The 22,722-nt window shown below is 43.8% G+C and overlaps 1 long non-coding RNA gene across 1 annotated transcript; it reads right to left on the reverse strand.

Annotated features, from left to right (window-relative positions):
• Positions 1 to 1,595: 1,595 nt before the first annotated feature.
• Positions 1,596 to 22,374, reverse strand: LOC105468480 (uncharacterized). Its single transcript, XR_979491.3, has 3 exons — positions 22,287 to 22,374; positions 16,046 to 16,195; positions 1,596 to 1,918 (listed from the first exon to the last, which is right to left on the reverse strand). It is a non-coding gene; the product is annotated as an uncharacterized lncRNA (long non-coding RNA).
• Between the last annotated feature and the right edge of the window lie 348 nt (positions 22,375 to 22,722).

Here is a 22,722-nt window from a genome sequence, read left to right on the forward strand (position 1 = left end):
CAGTAATGTCAGGGGCAAGGAAAGCTTTCCATTCATGTGGATCAGAGCTAAGAAAGAAGATGAAATAGAATCGTGGCCTCCTATAATTTTGGCAGCCCCCCATACCCCTGCCCCTGAAGTTCTGGGCACAGCCCATGATCTGTCAGGAGAACAGCAGGGCTCTGCATCTGGTAGGATTCTGCTCCGTGGAATCACAGATAAGTGGTTCCTATTTTTCTTCCAACACTGCAGAGAAATGACAAAATCCAGGGCCAGAGTTTTCATGGATGAAATAGAGTTGGAATGGATCTGAGAGCTCACTGGGCCAAGGGGTGGCAAATGCGTGTCATTTGTGCCAATAGCAATTGTTTGGGAGGGGCTGGATGAAGCGCTGCATTAGAAGCCTAGTTTGAGCTCAGGCAGAAATGGTACCCCAGTCTTACAGTCACATCTGTCTGGGGCACAGGATAAGAAAGTGGTCATATATTGCCATCACTGACCCAGCTCCGTTCTCTCCATTTATGGAACAGGAAGCTAGGTCCCAGTGAATGAAAGGCCTTTCCCAGTTCCTACAACTTGTTAGTGGCAGATTTAGGAACAGAATCTAGGTTTTCTGGCCCTATTTCAGTAACATTAATTCAATACATTTTCTTCTTTTTTTCTTGAGATGGAGTCTCACTCCCGTTGTGCAGGCTGGAGTATTGTGGCGCAGTCTCAGCTCACTGCAACCTCCACCTCCTGGGTTCAAATGATTCTCAGCCTCCCGAGTAGCTGGGATTAGAGGCGTGCGCTACCATGCCCAGCTAATTTTTATATTTTTAGTAGAGACGGGGTTTCGCCATGTTGGCCAGGCTGGTCTAGAACTCCTGACCTCAGGTGATCTACCTGCCTTGGCCTCCCAAAGTGCTCGGATTATAGGCTTGAGACACTGTGCCTGGCTGACATTTTCATTCTCATTGGAATAGATGCTTTGAAAACAATTGAGTCTGAATTCAAATCCTTAATCCATCATTTACCAGCTGTGTGACCTTGAGCATGTCACTTAATGTCTCTGTGCTTCTGTTTCCTCATTTATTAAATGGAATAAACACACCCATTTTACTATTGGGAGGATCGAATGTGATCATGGTATGCGTAGCTCAGGGCCTCACCTAAATATTCAATGTATTTTCTTTTTCCAACAGCAAATGACATGCATTATTAAGATGACAGTCTTAGGGGCAATTTGCACAGCACAGTGATAGCATAATTGTGTAATTGTAGGTCTAGCTTCCTCTCCTGTGAACTAAGGGTTTGGGACCAGATTACCTTGAATTTTCCTCTAGCTCTAAAATTTCTATGATTGTAAATAAATGACTTTAAAAGATTTTTCTTTAGCTGTTTCTATGAGCTGATACTTGGTCAAGGAGCCCTGGAGGGTTTTCTGGAGTCAAACAAGGGTCTTTCCAGGTGCAAAAGCCATTTTCAGGATTCTAATCTCTTCTGTGCTGTGCAACTGATGGTCTGAGACCTCTGCATTGCAGGAAAACGAATTTTCTTCTCAGCCTCTCAAGGGCAGGAAGTGGTCTGAGTTATCAGTGTCCCAGCACCCTGCATGGGCCTAGGATATGGAAGGTGGCAGACTTCCTCTCTAGGGCTTGAGGAAAGCAGTCCAAGACTCATCCATGGCCAGGGACTTGGAATTTACAAGGCCCAGGACTGAGTGAACCTGTGACTCTGGGACCCTGGCCCAGTTACTTCCTCTGGCAGCCTGTTGATCATTCCATGCATTAAATCAGGAAGCTGCTAGGTGACCCTCTGTCCTGGGCGGGGGTGTGGCTAAATGGGTAGCCAGGAAACGCTGCAGCCTCTTTCACAGGGGGCTGGATGGAGCCGTAACACATTGAACAGCTGTACCTCCGCTGAAAAGCCATTTCAGGTGAACCAAAGCGTTCTGCCCCTAGGACGAAGAAAGGGAGGCAGTGAGGAGAGAATCAGGTCCAAAGAGCTGGACCCAAGTGACATTTATAAATAGGAACATGGAAACTCAGAAGAAGCCAGGCAAGGCAAAGGAGAATGGGCAAGTCTCAGTGAGACCATTTAAGACGCAAACAGCTAAGGAGAGTCTTTGAGGGCCATTATGTAACTGTTTTCCCAAACCCGGATCACAGGAGCAATTTGTAGCTGGAAAGAAAAGAATTGGAAGCTTTGGTGCTTACCTTTGTTCATTCATTTAATCAGGCACTATTCACAGCCTCGTGTGCCCCAGACTCTGCTAGCATAGGAGAAACGACCATAACAAAGGCATTGTCTCTGTTTCCAAGATTTCAGAAATGTAACCAGGGAGGAAGGCATATAAATAGCTCGCAGAAGCAACTGTAATTATCGCAGTGCCATGGCATCCACTGTTGTGTTAAATTGGGTTTCTCTTGGTGGATGTTCATTGTGGTGTCTGCCTGGAACTCGTCCGCTTCTCAGTGGAAATGCATCTGCCTTCTTTTAGGAGTATTGTTTCTCAGCCCGTCCCCCTCTGAATAAGGGCTGTCTGTCTGCACTCCTCTGGCCCTAGTGACAGGAGAATGGCTAATGACCACAGTCAGGGCAATCAGAGTTCTTTCCTGGGATTCCTACAAATGGAGCTTGGGAAATAAGAGCTTTTCTTTTCTTTTTTTCTTGGAAAGTGAAGCTATAAGGGAAGGCCAAGTGCTGTAAAGATTGGCAGTTGAGGCCAGGCATGGTGGCTCACGCCTGTAATCCTAACACTTTGGGAGGCCAAGGCAGGTGGGTCACCTGAGGTCAGGAGTTCAAGACCAGCCTGGTCAAGATGGTGAAACCCCGTCTCTACTAAAAATACAAAAATTAGCCAGGCGTGGTGACGTGCACCTATAATCCCAGCTACTCCGGAGGCTGGGGCAGGAGAATTGCTTGAACCTGGGAGGCAGAATTTGCAGTGAGCCGAGATTGTGCCACTGCACTCCAGCCTGGGCGACAGAAACTCTGTCTTTAAAAAAAAAAAAAAGGTGAGCAGTTAAGAAAATAAAAGTGATAGCCAGAAAGAAGCAGAGATAAGACACACACACACACACACACACACACACATATACACACACACACTCAGTGCAAGAGAGAAAAGGAGAGGGAGAGAAAAGCAGATAGTTGAGGGCCTTCGAGTCCCTGGTCTCACTCGCTGCTGTACTTCTACAGTTTACGAACACCAGCTACTCACTTACTGTTTTTTGTTTTTGCTCAAATTCAGGGTCTGTTGTTTTACCATTAAGCATCCCATCTAATAATAATATAGCCCCCACCTAGAATAGAGGGAAGGGAACTGGCATTCCTACCTACTATGGACCAAGCATTTTTCAGGCACTTTGCAAACTGCCTGACTTAATTCTCTGAACAACCGGTGAGGTAGGGCTCAGCAGCCCCTTTTGATATTTCAAACAGTAAGAGAAGTTAAACAGCTTGCTCAAAGCACAGCAGTAGGAGTGAAGCCGAAGCAGGAAGTGGTATCGTGCACTGGGGTTATAGACGCCAATTGAGAGATGCTGTCTAGACCTTCAGGCAGTTCACAGGATGAAGCACATAGTCACAAAGAAAAATGTATTAGGTTGGTGTAGAAGTAACTGTGGCTTTTGCAACCACCTTTTTTTTTTTTTTTTTTTTGGAGTTGCAGTTTCATTATTGTTGCCCAGCTGGCATGGTCTTGGCTCACTGCAGCCTCCCCCTTCTGGGTTCAAGCAATTCTCCTGCCTCAGCCTCCCAAGTAGCTGGGATTACAGGCACCCGCCACCATTCCCGGCTAATTTTTTTTTGTATTTTTAGTAGAGATGAGGTTTCACCATGTCAGTCAGGCTGGTCTCAAACCTCAGGTGATCTGCCCGCCTCAGCCTCCCAAAGTGCTGGGATTACGGGCATGAGCCATCGCACCCAGCCTCACAACCGCTTTTAATGGCAAAAACCGCAATGACTTTTGCACCAACCTAAACTCTGGCAATCATTTTTGAAAATAAAGAGGAAGGAGGTAGAGGAAAATCCCGACTTAAACCAAAGGCTAAAGGATGGGAAGGAGCTGTGGGCAGGAGGGAGGAGGGGCCTGGATAACCCATGGACAGAGCAGGGGCTGGGAGGCAGGAGGGGCCGAGGCATTTTTGGCAGGGAGCGGGGACACAGTCGGGGGAGGCTGCCGCAGTGACGCAATGACTGCACTGAAGTAGAGGACACAGATGTCAGGAGTAAAGGAGGGATTTGAGGGAAGTGGCGGGGGGACTTGGCAGGACTCAGTCATGGCTTGGACATGGTACAGAAGGGGAAGCAAGGCTGGCTTCCTGGTTCAGAGAAGTAAAGAAAGATTTCCATGGCCAGGCTGACAGAGTGGCACAAAAAAGTGGATGCTTTCCAGGGGTACTGAGTCTGTTTGGGATGGGGAACGGTAAGATGGAAGAAGAGAAGGAAATGTACTTGTCATTTTAATTACCATTGGGGGTTGGGCTCACATGGCACAGTGGGTAAGAAAACCAAAATTAAAAGCAGTGAAATTTGTCCTGAAAATGGAATTCCTCAGCAGGTTAGAGAACTCTGTGCTAATAGCAATGGTTTTGACAATAGCTCCCATGAGGCCTGTCTTAGAGCACGGTGCTTTGCACACTTCTTAGGCACTCAGTGTCTTTTTACTTTTAAGGAGGAAGGAAGGAAGAAAAGGAGAAAGAGAGAGAAATACTGTATTCTAATTCTCAAAACTATACCTCAGTCAGCCAGCCAGCATCCTACACTGAGAACCCAAGTTTGTAGCAGTGCAAAGCCACTGCATCTGCCTTCTCAGGACTTCCTTCCCCTTTTGGAGTCAGGGCCCACTACCAAGGCTAAAGTGTAGTGGTGCTAGCATAGCTCACCATAGCCTCAACCTCCTGGGCTCATGTGATCCTCCTGCCTCAGCCTCCTGAGTATCTAGGACTATAGGCACATGCCACCAAGCCTGGCTAATTTTCAAATATGTTTTATAGAGATAGGGTCTTATTATGTTGTCCAGGCTGGTCTTGAACTCCTGGGCTCAAGCAACCCTCCTGCCTTGACCTCTTAAAGTATTGAGATTACAGGCATGAGCCACCAAGCTTGGCCAAGGACCTTCTTAAAAGCTACTTTGATAATTGCAACAATTAGCTATGACATTATTTTACTTCTTCAAGTAATACAGAAAATACTTCATTCATCTGTTCAACGTTGGTCATGGTGTGAATTGAGTGTGTTACAGCCACACTGGTGTGCTCTGCACAACTCTGGGGGACACTGTTCACAGAGGCAACAATGTGTTTGTGTCCTGGGAGTGGCGTGTGCATGACCAGCAGGATTTGACACTGGTCTTGCATGAGAGGACCTCAGCTCAACTTCAAACTTGGTGTCTTCATGGCTGTGTGACTCTCTGAATGAGTCCCAGTCATCTCTCTGGACTTTAGTTCTATTGGCTGAAAGTGGGGAAAGAAAATTGGACCAGATCAATGTTTCCAAAAGCATGTTTGCTGGAACAATCAATTCTATAGGCTATTTTCAGGTGTTATTTGATAAAACAGGTTCCAAGGTCAAAAAGCACTGGATTAAAATAAGTTAATATAGTGTGGCCTTTTGCAAAGAAACTGTAAGATACAGATCTACAGAAACTGTAAGATATGGATATGTGATAGAAAATACTTAATGTGGAATTCAAATGGCAGAGTTTGACATTTTTGACTAGGATTTTTCTTTTTTAAACTGGTCCTGCTGTAGCTGGAAGGCTGCATATCATTTTGTGACTGGAGTAGCTATATATATATCTCTATATTACTTTTTCAACTACAAAAGAATGTAAATTGATTATAGTGAAATTGGAAAATAGAGATCAGTGAAAAGAAAATTTAAAACCACTTAGGGAAAACAAATATTTATAAAATGCTTCATTTCAAATGTAAAAACTAAACTTACCCACTGCCCTATAGAAATCCACAGTGGTAACATTTTGTGTATTTCCTACCAGACGTTTGTTTCCCTCTACATATGTCAGCACTTCCCAGATGTGATGATGATATTTGAAAGAGCATGATCTGGAAATCCTGAGCCATGCGGCCACAAGAAAATGGATGCACAGAGGACAAGGCCAGGCAGCGCAGGTCTTCGTTGCACTGAGACTTTTGCCTGAGTCCCATGGTGCCCCAGTGCCCTGGCCTGGGCACCTCAGCGCTGCCTTCTGTCCAGGCTCCATGAGTCTCAGATGGTGGACCCTGGTGAAGGAAGGCTGCGTAGATGCCATGGGTCTTTCCCTAGGTCATAGCCACAGCTGAGCACTTGGCGTCTTACTACTCGGTGGAGAGGAAAAGTGTGCTGAAGGGTGGTAAGAGAGTGTGTCCAGGGACCCAGACCAGAGTGGGCCATGCCTCATCTAGAGAGCAAGCATCTTCCAGAAAGGAGAGCCCTTGGCTCTTTTTACAAAAGCAATCGGAAAAACACTGGGAATCTCTCCGAAGACTGAATGTAAGAGGAAGAAGTGGCCAGGCACAGTGGCTCATGCTTGTAATCCCAGCACTTTGGGAGGCTGAGGTGAGTGGATCATCTGAGATCAGGAGTTCGAGACCAGCCTGAACAACATGGTGAAACCCTGTCTCTACTAAAAATACAATATTAGCTGGGCATAGTGGCGCATGCCTATAATCCCAGCTACCCGGGAGGCTGAGGCAGGAGAATCACTTGAACCCAGGAGGCGGAGGTTGCAGTGAGCCGAGATCGTACCACCGCACTCCAGCCTGGGTGACAAAGCGAGACTTGGTCTCAAAAAAAAAAAAAAAAAAAAAAAAGAAGGGGGTTGTGTGTGTGTGTGTGTACACACAAGTAGGATCAGAAATATGACAGTATTGTCTTTTCCTTGGGTCATTTATCCTGATGATAGATAATGGAGAATAAATGCTGTTGGTCCATGGTTGCTTACAACTTCTCCCTTAAAGGATCTCAGAGACCCCAAGGCTGGCAACAATTGATGAGCAGTTTTAGAAATCTCTCGCATTCTGATCGAAGGATGGAGGTGGGAATTGGCAGAGGGAGACAGGCAGGGAGAGGAGCTGGTCTCTATGGCCCCCCAAGAAATTGTGGTCAATCTCTTTGGAGAAAGACTTTAATCCCTTTACACCATTGCTTCCAATGTATAGCATGAGCACGCCTGGTTCTACTCAGGATGATTTTAGGTCATCAGAAGGCATGGCATGAAACAACACCGAACCAGAGTGAGGCAACAATTCTCTATTTCATTTTCTTTCAGTCTTTCTAGTTATATGTAGAGAAAGCAGGCCCTCAGGCAGTGTTTTCGGCAAGCCACAGCAGCAAGTTAGAATCTAATGATATTGCTGCTTTCCTGATAATCATTCTGAGTTACCCTCAGTTGCTACAGAGAGTTACAGGGGCAGGCAAAAATCTTCCCAATTCTGGTTTACAATTTATAATAGTCACATAAAGTGTCCTTGTCCTATGAATTTAAGTCAAAAGTGACTAGACTGGTGAGGTGGGCAGATCACTTGATGTCAGGAGTTCCAGCCTAGCCTGGCCAACATGGTGAAACCCCGACTCTACTAAAAATACAAAAAATTATCCAGGCCTGGTGGTGGACCCCTATAGTCCCGGCTACTTAGGAGGCTGAGGCAGGAGAATCGCATGAACCTGGGAGGCAGAGGTTGCAGTGAGCGGAGAGTGCGCCACTGCACTCCAGCCTGGGTGACAGAGCAAGACTCTGTCTCAAAACAAAAAACAAAAAAGAAACAATAAAAAAAGTGACTAGATTGAAAGTCAGCTCCTGAGTAAATAATAGTATGGGTAGTACAGAAATATGACGAATATTATAAAGATGGAACAAAAATTACTGAGGGTGAGGAGAGGCTGTTGAAGGAAGGAATTCAACAATAGATGAACTGAGGATGTGCAAGCTGGATGTGCCGTGGGGAGGAAAGGTCCTTTTCCCCTACCTTCCAAAGTAGTTTTTCCAGAAAGATAATGAGGCACGCTAGGGCCAGGTCTCCTTGTCCTGGGAAGGGAAAAGACACCTGTCTGGGATTCTGTGGTGCTGTGAGGCAGGTTAGAAAAGTGAGTCTGGGCCTGGCATGGTAGCTCACGCCTCTAATCCCAGCACTTTGGAAAGCTGAGGCAGACAGATCACCTGAGGTCAGGAGTTCAAGACAAGCCTGGCCAACATGGTGAAACCTGTCTCTACTAAAGATACAAAAACTAGCTAGGCGTGGTGACGCACACCTGTAATCCTAGCTACTCAGGAGGCTGAGGCAGGAGAATCACTTGAACCCATGAGGTGGAGGTTACAGTGAGCTGAGATTGCATCACCGCACTCCAGCCTGGGCGACAGAGCAAGACTTCATCACACACACACACACACACACACACACACACACACACACACACACACACACAGAGTCAGGTTTGGGGAGCCGAAGTGGCTGACAGAGGAGGAGGAGAATTATCTGCAATGCTTCTGAAATGCAGGACACTCGCCCCAGTGCATCTCAAAGCCTGAGTCCTCATATCTGTTCTGGGGAAAGGAGAGAAAGAATTGCTGGTGGATTCCGCTGTGTTTTGCCTTGAGGTCACTATGGGCAAAATTTCAGATCTATAAGGCCCATCACTGAGGAGGGAGTGGACCTCTGTGATTCCTCTTGAGTAAAGGAATAAACGTCCTACGTTTGTGAGTAGAGAGTCCATCACATTCTCTCTCTGAAGCGATCGCTGCTGTTTGGAGAGGTGGGAGTTGAGAGAGGCCATTACTGGGCAGAACCTGAGTTTTCAATGAAGATTTGTCCCTTATGAATCCAGCCCCTAGAAAACAGAGCAGCCAGCAGGCCTGTGACATTTCGGTTTGGCTATAAAAACTTCAGATTAATAATAAAACTCTCTTCTGGTTTTAAAATTATATGCACGTGCATCAGCTCACATTTCGGAAAAGCACTTACAACAGCACCTGAAGCAACTTAAGCATCATATAAATGTTGGTTTTGTGATCATTCTTGTTTTATAATTATTATTATTTGTATCCACACCCTGGCAGGCAGACAAGGCCATAGTCAATATTGCAGTCATTTTATGGATAATAAAAAAAGGCAGAGGGATTAAATAACCTATTTAAATTCATCTAGTAAACAAATGGCAGAGCCAGGACTTGAAGCCAGGTTTTTAGGCTGCACATCTCAGCTTTAACAAATGATGAAACACCTGCTGTCACATGTGGCTTTATTTGTCCCCTAACCACCCTCCTGTCAGGTAGGCACTGGGGGCAGTGCTCATGAGCTAGGCTTTTCAGCAAGAACCAGACGTGGATATGTATTGGTTCTGTCACTTACCAATAATCCGTGACCTGGAGCTGGTTTTTTAACCTCTTTGGGTCCCACAATTTTCACTGGTAAATGGAGTAACACTAGTGCTGACATCCAGGACTGTGGATGAGGATTGGGGAAGATATTTTGATATGAGTCTAGTGCTCAGCACACAACGGCAGTGATTATAATCACAACATGGTCATTTTTCAGATGAGAAAACCAGCTCAGAGAACAAATGTGATTTACTAAAGCTTTGGGTTTCCTAGCTCCTAATTCCTAGTTCCTGCCACCACTGAAATCAGGACCGTAGATGTTGCTCTCAGCATGACCATTAGTTTAGACAGCTGTAGGTAATCAGAGCCAAGCGATGCCCTCCCAAATACAACAATCACACACAGAAAAACATGGAACCCTTCTGCAGACACCTTCCCTCACTAGCCCTAACCTCACTCTAGCGTCGTCTTTATTTGGTTCAAGCCATACCCAGTATTTCTGCCTTTACCTGGATTTAAATGCCCCTGTGATCACACATGAGCTTTCATGCATCTATGTCTTGTTTCTATCATCATTACAGTGTAAGCGAACATGTAATAGCTGCTCTTCAGACCGCACCTCCTCTCAGCAGTGCATACCACAATCATGGTAGGTATTGACGGTATGTCTAGTGGCCCCATCTTTCCTCTGTAGCCCAAGCCACAAATCTTTGTTTCTTCCCTTTACTTCTTTGTTGGCAAAAGTTTGTAGTTGCAGACAACAGAGTCCATTTCCATTTCTGAAAGAAAGAGTTTTCCTTCTTTTGTTGTTCTTCTCTGTCTTTTCCTCTCACTCACAGAATTATTCGAAGGGTAGACATCTGAGCTCTAGGCTAAGCTCCCAGGTCCACATGCAGATTTTCCCCATTCACGACGATGCAGTTTCCCTGAGATGAGAAACCACACAGCTTTTGCTGCCCCCTGTACCAGCAAAATGGATGCCCCCTGTCCATCCTGTGTCCCTGCCTAGGTTACTTCTGGATGGAATTCTCATAGTGGTGTATCTGGCTAGTTGAATCAGGCACATATCTACCTCCAAGCTGTGAGGGAGGCTGGGAAATGTAGGTTTTCTTTCTGCTCTGGGAAGGCAAGGGTAACACTGATGGAAACTATCAACAAGTTAATGGAGCCTTTAAAGTATTTGGGGGACACAGAGCAAAGACAATATGTATAATGCATCTTCAGCATCCACATGTAATTGGTAAGCAAATTTCATCAGTTCTAAATATGAATACTTCTGGGATTTATCCACTTCTCTCTACCCCACTGCAATCCTTTGGCTCAGTGCTTCTCACATGGACAACGGCGACAGCTTATAAGTAGTCTCTCTGGCTCAGTCCCCTTTCTGCCCTATCTCGTGTATGTTTTGTAGCCAGTGTTACTCCTTTGCTTAAAATCCTCAAAGCTCCTGCTTGCTCTCAGAAGTGAGTTTAAACTTATAATTATGGCTTTTAAAATCCTTTGGAATCTCAGGCCTGGGGTGGTGGCTCACGTCTGTAATCCCAGCACTTTGGGAGGCTGAGGTGGGTGGATCACCTGAGGTCAGCAGTTCAAGACCAGCCTGGCTAACATGGTGAAACCCCATCTCTACTGAAAATACAAAGATTAGCCAGGCGTGGTGGTGGGCACCTGTAATCACAGCTACTTGGAGGCTGAGGCAGGAGAATCACTTGAACCCGGGAGGTGGAGGTTGCAGTGAGCTGAGGTCATACCACTGCACTCGAGCCTGGGTGACAGAACCAGATTCTGTCTCAAAAAAAAATAATATTAAAATTAAAAAATCCTTCAGAATCTGGTACTTCTCCAGGCCTTTCCACTTGCTGTTCCATCTGCCTGGGGGGCAGTTTTGATGACTGCATACCATTTCATCCTAAAAGGACCAAAGGTTATTTAATCAAGCTGTTACTATTAGAAATCATATTGACTTAAAATATGTGCTCTTTTAAAAAATGTTGTAATAAACATTCTTTTAGCCAAATATTTTGAAATATTATTAGGATAGACTCTAAAAAATAGAATTGGAAGTTCTAGCCAGAGCATCAAGGCAAGAGAACTACAAAACACTGCTGAAAGAAATCACAAATGACACTAACAAAATGGAAAAATATTCCATGCTCATAGATTGAAAGAATCAGTATCATTAAAATGGCCATGCTGCCCAAAGCAATTTACAGATTCAACACTATTCCTATCAAACTACCAATGTAATTTTTCCACTGAATTAGAATAAACTGTTTTAAAATTCATATGGAACCAAGAAAGAACAGAATAGCCAAGGCAATCCTAAGCAAAAAGAACAAAGCCTGAGGCATCAAATTACCCAAAATTAAACCGTACCAAAGCTACGGTAACTAAAACAACATGGCACTGGTACAAAAATAGACACATAGACTAATGAAACAGAATAGAGAAGTCAGAAACAAAGCCACATACCTTCAACCGTCTGATCTTCAACAAAGTCAACAATAACAAGCAACGGAGAAAGGACTCTCTATTTCATAAATGGTGTTGGAATAGCTGGCTAGTCATATGCAGAAGAATAAAAAGTAGACCTGTGACTTTCACCATGTACAAAAATTAGCTCAAGATGAATTAAATATATTATTTTATTTTATTTTATTTTATTGAGACTGAGTCTCACCCTGGCACCCAGGCTGGAGTGCAGTTGTGGGATCTCGGCTCACTGCAACCTCCGCTTCCTGGGTTCAAGCAATTCTCCTGCCTCAGCCTCCCGAGTAGCTGGGATTACAGGCACCCGCTATCATGTCCGGCTAATTTTTGTATTTTTAGTAGAGACAGGGTTTCACCATGTGGGTCAGGCTAGTCTCAAACTCCTGACCTCAGGAGATCTGCCCACCTTGGCCTCCCAAAGTGCTGGGATTACAGATGTTAGCCACTGCGCCAGGCCAGATTAAAGATTTTAAATTTAAGACCTCAAACTACAAGAATCTCCAAAGAGAACCTAGGAAGCACCACTCTGAACATTGGCACTGGGAAATAATTTATGGCTAAGTCCTTAAAAGCAATTGCAATAAAACCAAAAACTGACAAGCGGGACCTAATTAAACTAAAGAACTTTTGCACAACAAAATAAACTATCAACAGAATAAAAGACAACGTGCAGAATGGGGGAAAATATTTGCAAACTCTGCATCTGATAAGGAACTTAAACAATTCAACAAGCAAAAAACAAATAACCCCATTAAAAAGTGGGCAAAAGACATGAACAGACACTTTTTAAAGGAAGACATTCAAGTGGCCAACAAACATATGAAGAAATGCTCAGCATCACTAATCATCAGAGAAATGCAAATCAAAACCACAATGAGATGCCATCTCACACCAATCAGAATGGCTATTGTTTAAAAGTCAAAACAACAACAGATACCAGTGAGGCTGTGGAGAAAAGGAAACACTTAAACACTGTTGGTGGAAATGTAAATTTTTTCAGTCACTGTGGAAAGTAGTTAGGATATTTCTCAAAGAGCTTACACCAGAACTCTTAATACCATTTGACCCAGCAATCCCATTACTGGGTATGTATTCAAAAGAAAATAAACCATTCTACCCAAAAGACACATGCACTTGTATTTTCATTGCAGCACTATTCACAATAGTGAAGACATGGAATCAACTTATGTTCCCATCAATGGTGGATTGAATAAAGAAAATGTGGCACATATACACCATGGAATACTATGCAGCCATATAAAGAATGAAATCATGTCCTTTGCAGCAACATGGATGCAGCTAATTCCTAAGCAAATTAATGCAGGAACAGAAAACCAAATACCACATGTTCTTATTTATAAGTGGTAGCTAAACATTAGGTACTCAGGGACATAAAGATGGTAACAACAGACACTGGGGACTAGTAGAGGGGGGTTGGAAGGAGGGGGGAATGGATTAAAAAACTGTTGGGTACTATGCTCACTTCCTGGGTGATAAGGTCAGTTGTACCCCAAGCCTCAGCATCACACGATATACCCATGTAACAAACCTATACATGTACCCACTGAATCTCAAATAAAAATTATTATTATTATTATTATTATTATTATTATTGAGACAGAGTTTTGCTCTTGTTGCCCAGGCTGCAGTGCAGTGGCGCAATCTCAGCTCACTGCAACCTCCGCCCCCTGGATTCAAGCAATTCTCCTGCCTCAGCTTCCCGAGTAGCTAGGATTACAGATGCCCATCACCACGCCCAGCTAATTTTTGTAAAACATTGGAATTATTTTTTTAAAATAGAAATGTTGGGTCAGAGACTATAATTCTTTTCTTAAGATGTATGAAATGTGTTATCTTTTTGTGCCTTTTAGTGAATTCTCTCATAGATTTCTTAAAGGCTGAGATCATGTCTCATCTCTCCATCCCACCAACCAACCAACCAACCAATCAATCAATTAATCAATATTTATTGAGGCACAGTACTGGGAACTGAAACACATGTAAGAAGAATCAACAAAGTTCCTGCCTTTAAAGTAGGAGATAACTGGACAATCACAAGAGAATGACAGTGGGTATCAGCTTCAAAGTTACTTTCTCTGAGAAGCTTTTCCAGATAAAGCTTCTAGCATGGTCTAGATCAGATCCCCCTACTGAATGCTTACTTCCTATTTTTAAAAATCTTTTTATTTTGACCTAATCTAAAACTTGTAGCAAAGTTGCAAGAATAATGCAAATAATTCTTGTATATTCTTTCTCCAGATTCCTCAGGTATTAGCATTTTTCTTCATTTGATTTCTCTTTCACTAGACACACATATACACAAACACAAACACACACATTATTTTATTTCTAAAATATTTGAAAGTTGCAAACATGGTGTCCTTTTACCCCTACATGTTTTAGTATGTATTTTCTAAAAAGAAGGATTTTTCTCTTACAGAATCACAGTAAAATTATCAATTTATGAAAATTAAAATTGACAGAACACTATTATCTAATGTATAGCTTTCATTAATATTCCTATCTAATATCTATCTATCTGTCTATCTTTTCACCAATTGTCCCAATACTCCCCTTTATAGAAAGAGTAAGTCCTGGATGATGTGTTGTATTCAGTTTCATGTCTCTTTGACCTCCTTTCATCTTGAATAGTTCTAGTTCTTCCTTTGTCATTAATGACATTGACATTTTTGAAGAGTGTGAGTCATTTAGCATAATGCCCCTTAGTGTGACTTGGGTTTCTCAGCTGATTAGATTCAGGTTATGGATTTTTGGCAGGGATATTATAAAAGTACATTGTGCTCGTTTTAGTGAATGATTTCAGGAGGCACACAATGTTCATCTCTCCCATTACTGATGATGTTAACTTTGGTTAAGGTGACGTTGCTTTCTCCACTATAAAGTTATTATTTTCCCCTTTATAATTAATTATTATCTTTTGACAGAGAGCCTTTGAGGCTATATAAATCCCTTCTTAATCATTAAATTTTTCACCCACTAGTTTTAACATCCATATCAATAGATGCTTGAATCAATTATTATTATGATAGTTGCCAAGTGATGGTTTTCTATTTCCATCATTCCTTCTACATTTATTAGTGGGTGTTCTAATTTAAGAACGAGTTTCCTTCTTCCATATTATCCATGTATCAGTTGGACTCATGGGTTCTTTTTTTTTTTTTCAGACGGAGTCTCTCTCTGTTGCCGGGGCTGGAGTACAGTGGTGTGATCTTAGCTCACTGCAGCCTCCGCCTCCCGGGTTCAAGAAATTCTCCTCTTGACTCGCCTCCACTTCAGACCTCTCTTCTCTGTGAGCATTCCCGGTTCCCAGACTCGGGCTGGGTATTGGTTTCATTTGAATTTAAGGAAAGTAATTGCCAAATTACTGAATCGTATGTCTTTTGTGGCGATGATTGTATTCTGAACAACAGAGTAAAGGCAATGTTTGGACTGTGGAATCCTGGCTCTGCCATTTTCTAGCTCTGTGTTTTTGGGCAAGATGTTTAACCTCCCTGAGTCTTAGTCTTCTCGTTTGTAAAATGAGGATAGTAAACTTCCATTTTGAAAAGACATTGTGAAGAAATAGCCAATAATGCTTTTGAAAATAGTACCTGGTACCTGGTGTTGTTAAATACTGGCTTCCCCTCTCTCCTAGTATCCCTTTGTCAGATCTTGTTGAAGGACTCTGATTGGCCTTGCATGGGTCACAGTCCTTTGTAAACTCATCTCTGTAGCCTGGAGAATGCCGTATTCTGATGAGATGAGCCTGGATCATTTGTCTACCTCTTTGGGGATAGGGTGGCAATAGGATGAAGGGTGCTTCGTTCCACCTGATCCACATGGAGTGTACTCAAACAGGAAAGAAGGGGGAGGGGTGAAAGGTGAACAAACAGATGTCCATGTAGCTCTTAACCCTCACCTGTCCTTCTTGATGACCCCTCTGTTTCTGACTTATCCCTTTCCCCTTTTCGTACCATTATTAAAACATCCAAGCTCAGGATTGTCACTCAAATGGGTCTGATATCTCAATGTTCAATAGATATGCATTGATTGAATAAATAAGTAATGGCTTTTTTTCTTACTCCATCTGGGGAATTTTTAATCTCTGCAGGAAGCCTCCCTATAGGTCTGAAAGGACAAGTGAAGGAATCTATAACTCAAAGGAAGAGCTATAGAGACGGGCACCCAACAGGAGCCAAGACCTTGGGGGGAGGAATGCAATCAACCGTAGGCAACCCTGTCGGGCCATGCTCTAGGGAATAAATACCCAACCTCATTCTTCTTCCACCTGCTAATCTCCTCTTGATGCCTCTCCCTGGCCATATACAACCCGAAGTCAGAGGGCAAAGCAGCCTGCTAATGTAGTCCATCTGGGTCAGCTTCCTGCGGGCACAGAGCAGGCGGGAGAAGTAGCCAACAGATCTGGAGGAGGAAACAGAAATTATCCAGTATACCCTCGTATCTTTAGCACCAAGCACAGTGTTATCAATGAACTGATTAATTCATTAATTTGCCTGATAATTCTTGAGTTTTTATGTTACCTCTTAGAAGCATTCCCTGATGCTACCAGCCAGAGCTTTTCTCTCTTTGCCCATCACTGCTTTTTATTTATTTTTTATTTTTTTACTTTTTTTTGAGATGGAGTCTCACTCTGTCACCCAGGCTGGAGTGCAGTGGTGCCATTTAAGCTCACTGCAATCTGCCTCCTGGGTTCAAGCGATTCTCCTGCCTCAGCCTCCCAAGTAGCTGGGACTACAGGCATGCGCCACAATGCCCAGCTCATCATCATTATTATTATTATTTTGTATTTTTAGTAGAGACGAGGTTTTGTCATGTTGGCCAGGCTGGTCTCAAACTCCTGACCTCAGGTAATCCACCCACTTTGGTCTCCCAAAGTGCTGGGATTATAGGCATTAGCCACTGCACCTGGCCTCATTTCCCCTTTTAAACACTTCCTGAGAGTTACCATAAGCATCTCATACATCTGTCTCCTCCCCAAGGCCCCTCTGAGCTCCCCAAAACAGGGGCTTGTTTGAATTCATCTGAGCACCTCCAAAACTGAGCACAGGAGGCTGACTCAGAGCAGTGTGTAGAGTGTGCTCTGAAAGTGAACAGCCATGTGGATGATTCGTTGAATTGAACTGATGTAAAAGACCTTGCCTGAGATGGTCCAGTTGTCAGTTCATGGTAGGTGGGTGGTGGAGCATGTTCTTTGCACACTGGCTGTGTAGGTATTAGGACCTTCTTCGAGACTGCAGGGGGACTGTGGGATTGAGGGATTGTGGCTGATTATGGCAGACAGTTGAAGTATGACCCAGTCCTGGAACCCCTTGCTGAGAGTTAGCAGACCGCCGTCATAGTTCTAGCTGCTACGTGTGAGAGAGAGTCCATCTTGGTAGTTAAGGGGATGAGTATTGGAGCCAGGCTACCTGGTCTCAAATCTTGGCTGTGTGACCTCAGCCAAAATCCTCAACCCATCTACAAAATGGGGATAATAACTTAACCTGGTAAAATTATTATAAGGACTAAGAGAGTTAATTCACCTAAGGTTCTGGTGACAGCATTTAGCCTTTATTTGTAGATATATTCATTTACTTACTACAACTTCCAATTGACAGATGGGAAAGCTGAGGCACAGAGAGGTTAAATAAATGGTCCATGTTCACACAGCCACTAAGTGGTAGGGCCAGAATTTAAGCACACACCATTTGGCCTTAAGTGACCTGTCCTGAACCATCGTACCATTTGGCTTTGTTCCATGTGGGCAAGTCCTTAAAGAATATTATTACAGGAGCTGGGAGCTGGAGGAAAGGAGAAGCTCAACACGGAAAGTTCTATAATGACAAGTATAAGGATAATGGTGTTTTATTGCTCAGCAAGATCTGACGGCAAGAACAAATTTCAATTCCCATTTTTCTAAGTGTCTTCTCCCTAAACAAGATAATGCAGATAAATCCATAATAATTAGCTCACTCTCCTCAGACTGGGTCCTGGAAATGAAAAGGCCTTCATCTCTGATGTTACAACTGTAGGCAATGGACCAGTGAAGGTCAGGCACTAATTTTGATGTACAGGAGGGGATGGGAGGAGGAACTATCTAAGACTTTGCTACCCAAATTCTGTTCCTTAGACCAGCAGTGAAAACCCACCTGGGAGCTTGCTGGAAATGCAGAATTGCTTTCCTCACCCCAGACCTATTGAATCTGAATCTGGATTCAATGTTGAAACAATTTTTAACAAAGCAATTCATATGCATATTAAAGTTTGAAACACTATTACTGATGCTTGAGTCCTACATATCCCCACCCCACCCTCTCCTCCCCAGTCAGAAATTCTTAAGTAATTGGCCTGGGCATTAAGATTTTTCAAAACTCTCCATCTTTCAACATGGGGATTCCAACATACAGCAAAGTTTAAGAACCGCTGTTCTTTTATTATTATTATTATTATTATACTTTAAGTTCTAGGGTGCATGTGCACAACATGCAGGTTTGTTACATATGTATACATGAGCCATGTTGGTGTGCTGCACCCATTAGCTCATCATTTACATTAGGTATATCTCCTAATGCTATCCCTCCCCCCTCCCCCTTCCCCGCACCCCACAACAGGTCCTGGTGTGTGATGTTCCCCTTCCTGTGTCCAAGTGATCTCATTGTTCAATTCCCACCTATGAGTGAGAACATGCAGTGTTTGGTTTTCTGTTCTTGCGATAGTTTGCTGAGAATGATGGTTTCCAGCTGCATCCATGTCCCTACAAAGGACACGAACTCATCCTTTTTTATGGCTGCATAGTATTCCATGGTGTGTATGTGCCACATTTTCTTAATCCAGTCTGTCACTGGTGGACATTTGGGTTGGTTCCAAGTCTTTGCTATTGTGAATAGTGCCACAATAAACATACGTGTGCATGTGTCTTCACAGCAGCATGATTTATAATCCTTTGGGTATATACCCAGTAATGGGATGACTGGGTCAAATGGTATTTCTAGTTCTAGATCCCTGAGGAATCACCACACTGTCTTCCACAATGGTTGAACTAGTTTATAGTCAACCGCTATTCTAAGGAGATGAGCCCCAGAGAAGGGAGCAGCTATGGCTGGCATACTGTCCTCCTGTTGAGACAGACTTCAGACTCTACCCAAGTGCTCTGATTTTAATTGCAGATGCTCAGGACAGCCTAGTCCTAGTCCATCAGGAGCCACAAAGTGCCTTCTGCCACTAGCCACAGCCATTTTGCAAAATGCCTGGGCCACAAAGCTGCTTTGCCGTGAACCCTGGGCAGAAGTTAGGAGTGGAAGGATGAGTATTATAACTTCCTTCTACTACTTCTATTATTCATTATGCCCAGTCAATGGGTCTAATTTTTTATTTTTAAAAGCTTCCTTGCTATTGAGGAATTTGGCTGATTCATAGAGGTATGTTTGGCAGGATTTAGATAAGTTTTGGGCTGGAATTTAGGAAACCACGAATTCTTCCAGAAAAGGTCAGAGGAAAAGCTACTTTCTGTTGTGAAATTAAATAATTCAAACCTAAAGCTGGTGGAACTTTAAATTATGTTGAGCCTTGAGAGCAATGCGGCCATGTGACCTGAGTCATATAGCATGCAGCTGCAAATTCTGCTTTTTCCTGTAAATGATTAGGAAGGACCGAGTGGTGCCAGAGTTAAGACCTTTCCAGGCCATTACCCCTCCTTATGGAATGTTAAATGTTCCTTGGCATGCAACAAGCTATAACCAATCAAATCACTGTTATATGTACTGACCTTGCATGGAAAATGTTGCAACCCTGCTATACTTCTCTGTCTCTGCCTTATAAGTGAAACCTTGACTTCTCCACTTTGGATGACTGACTCCATTCCTTTGGAGTCTATGTTTCTTGAGTGGCTATCCTCAAGCTTTGTGCTGAAATAAACTCAATACTTCATCATATTTTCTGAATTTCATTATTTGAGGGCGACACTTTAATAACACTCTAGTGGGGAACATTTTCTACTCTTCTCTTTTTTTGAGGTAGGTTTGATTATGAATTGAACAAGGAAACTGGACCTAAGAGAGAGAGAGACAGGCCTCACTGAGTGGAGTTAAAGAGCATATAAGACTACAAAGCCGAGAGATTCAGGGGCCAGCCACATATCTGCCACTGAATACATCTGAAAACAGCCAACCTACGTGCTTACTCTGTGCCAACCTTCATTCTAAGGGCTGTGCAAGGATGACTTAATCCTCATAATAGCCCTATAATGTGGGAACTATTGTCATACCTGCTTCACACAGATTATCATCAAGGCTTAGAAGAGTTAAGTGACTTGCTCAGGGTTGCTCGGCTAGTCATTACTGGAGCTGGCCTTCCAGCCCAGACCTCCCAACGGACTTCCAAGCCCACTGCCCCTGATATACCACACTTTCCACTGAGAAGTAGCATGCTGGAATTCTAAGAAGATGTCATTTTAATTCTGAAACAACAGAGGAATAATTTTACAAAGAGGCCAGATGGAAAGAGAGTTGGATAAGGAATAATACGAAAGCACTCTTCAGTCTGGGCAACATTTGGAAGAGGTTACACTGCAACTTAATTTAGGTGAGTCTTTTTCTGGGGACAAGGAAATGTCCTTGTGGTCAACTCAGTAGAATTTTGTTTTAACAGAGCCAGTGGATTCACAGGCTTCTGAGACAAGCACTCCCCTGCTTTTTGTCATTAGCATGTAACTGCTTTAAAGTCAAACTGATATTTAGTGACTATGAAGTAGCAAAAGAAATCTGAGATGAAACTGCAAACGAATCTGCTTGCATGCTGCAGTCACCCTCTTTCGCAATCTTATTCAACCAGTGTTCATTGAGTGGGTGCCTTGTAACACACCCTGTGCTTCACGGGTTATAGCGCCCACTTATCCTTGAGGAGTGGGGATAGTACCCCAGGCTAGAGATGGGAGCACTGAGGTTCAATGAAGATCTGAAATAGGTCTCAGGCTGACTCCAGAGCCTGTCCTCTTTACTGTATATCCTCTTGACTTTATAGTCCAAGGGATCTTCCTTTATAGACCAAAGGAATCTTTCTCGGTGTGTAACAAGCACAATCTTAAACTTCTTAAGCTTCAGATGCACCTGGGTGTTGGTTAACAGGCAGATTCCTGGGTCCTACTTCAAGTGAATCTGATTCTAGAAGGCTGGCATTGGGACCCCAGAATTTGCATGTTCAATCCTAACCACCAAGTTGAGAATAAATTCAGTGGTCTGAAGACTGAACTTAGTGAGTGCTATGTCAGTGCTTCTCCCAGCTCCAGTCCCTGCCACAAGAAATTCACAGTTCATTCAGAGGAAGCAGACACACAATGGATTAGGACAACATGGCCTCGTAATCTCTAAAAAAAATGGTAGGTCCTAGGACGTTCAGGCATCTGTTGTCCGGGTAGAAAGAAATAGCAGTGGGTGGGAACAAGGCATGGCACAAACGGGAGCAGAGCTACAGCCCTTTCCCCAGAACCCCTGTGACAGCAGACACTCCCTTTATAAACTCAGGCTTCATATTCTTGCAGCCAGCACCACCCCACCCAAACACCACACACACACACACACACACACACACACACACACAGACACACACACACATACAGACACACATACAGACACACACACACACACATACAGACACACATACAGACACACACACACGCAGACATACACACACAGACACACACATACACACACACAGACACACATACAGACACACACACACATACAGACACACACATACAGACACACACACACATACAGACATACACACACACACATACAGACACACACACACAGAGACACACACACACACAGACACACATACAGACACACACACACATACAGACACACACACACACACAGACACACACACACAGACACACATACAGACACACACACACAGACACACACAGGTGCACACACACACAAACACACACACAGACACACACACACAGACACACACACATACACACACACACACACACACACACACACTGCACCTCTCATTAATAATCAAATCCTGTTGGTCAGAGCTTCCATATGCTCTGAAAATTGTGCATTCTTCTACGTCCTCACTGCTGTTACTGCAGTGCAATCCTCCATCTCTCCCCTCTACCATGCAATAGCCTTCTAAAGGCACCCGTCCTTGCTCCCCTCTAATTCATTTTCTACAGTATCCAGGGTGATCGTTTGAAAATGTAAATCAGATTTACACATCACCCCCACCCGCATTTTAAGCTTCTCTACAGACTAAAGCCCAGGTCTTTATGTGTCTTGGTCTGCAAGCCTTTTCCCCATCTGGTGCTGCTTGCTGGGCAGCTGCGAGGCTCACCTCCCTTATCCCTAGCACTCCGTGGTCCTCATGCAAAGCTGCGTGCAATTCCTCAAACCTGTTCTTTCTCCCTAGCTTTCTAATAGACCACTCCCTCTGCCTGGAGTGCCCTCCCCACCTCCGTCTGGGTAACTCTCAGAGTGCAGGGCTCTGCTCAGATGCTACTTACCCCAGGAAGCCTTGTGACCCCTCGTACCATGTGAATTGAGTGCCCCTCATCTGTCTCTCATAGTCCTGCCCATTTCTTCTCCTTGCACTCTGCACCCAGCACCCTGTATTTTGACTGCTTATTGCTCTCTCTTCCCCACTGGACTATAAACCACATGAAGATAAGGGCCCACTTATCTTGACCTCCCTGTGGGTCTGAGTCATGCACAATGCTGTGCTCAGGATGGGCTCGTGCCATATTGTTTGAGTGAAGGAATGGACAGTAGTGGGCGATGAGTGTCATCTGGCCTGGTAATTTGGTCTCAAAGACCTTTCCAGCCTTGTTCCCAAGGACCCGTTACTATTTACTTTCGTCTTGGACCTAAAGGACATGATCCCATGGTCCAGAAATGTACATTTATGACAAGTTCTGTCATTTGATGCTAATGTAGGTGATT

The sequence above is a fragment of the Macaca nemestrina genome, chromosome 8 (genome assembly GCF_043159975.1).
Source record: "Macaca nemestrina isolate mMacNem1 chromosome 8, mMacNem.hap1, whole genome shotgun sequence".
In the NCBI taxonomy this organism is placed as follows: Eukaryota; Metazoa; Chordata; class Mammalia; order Primates; family Cercopithecidae; genus Macaca; species Macaca nemestrina.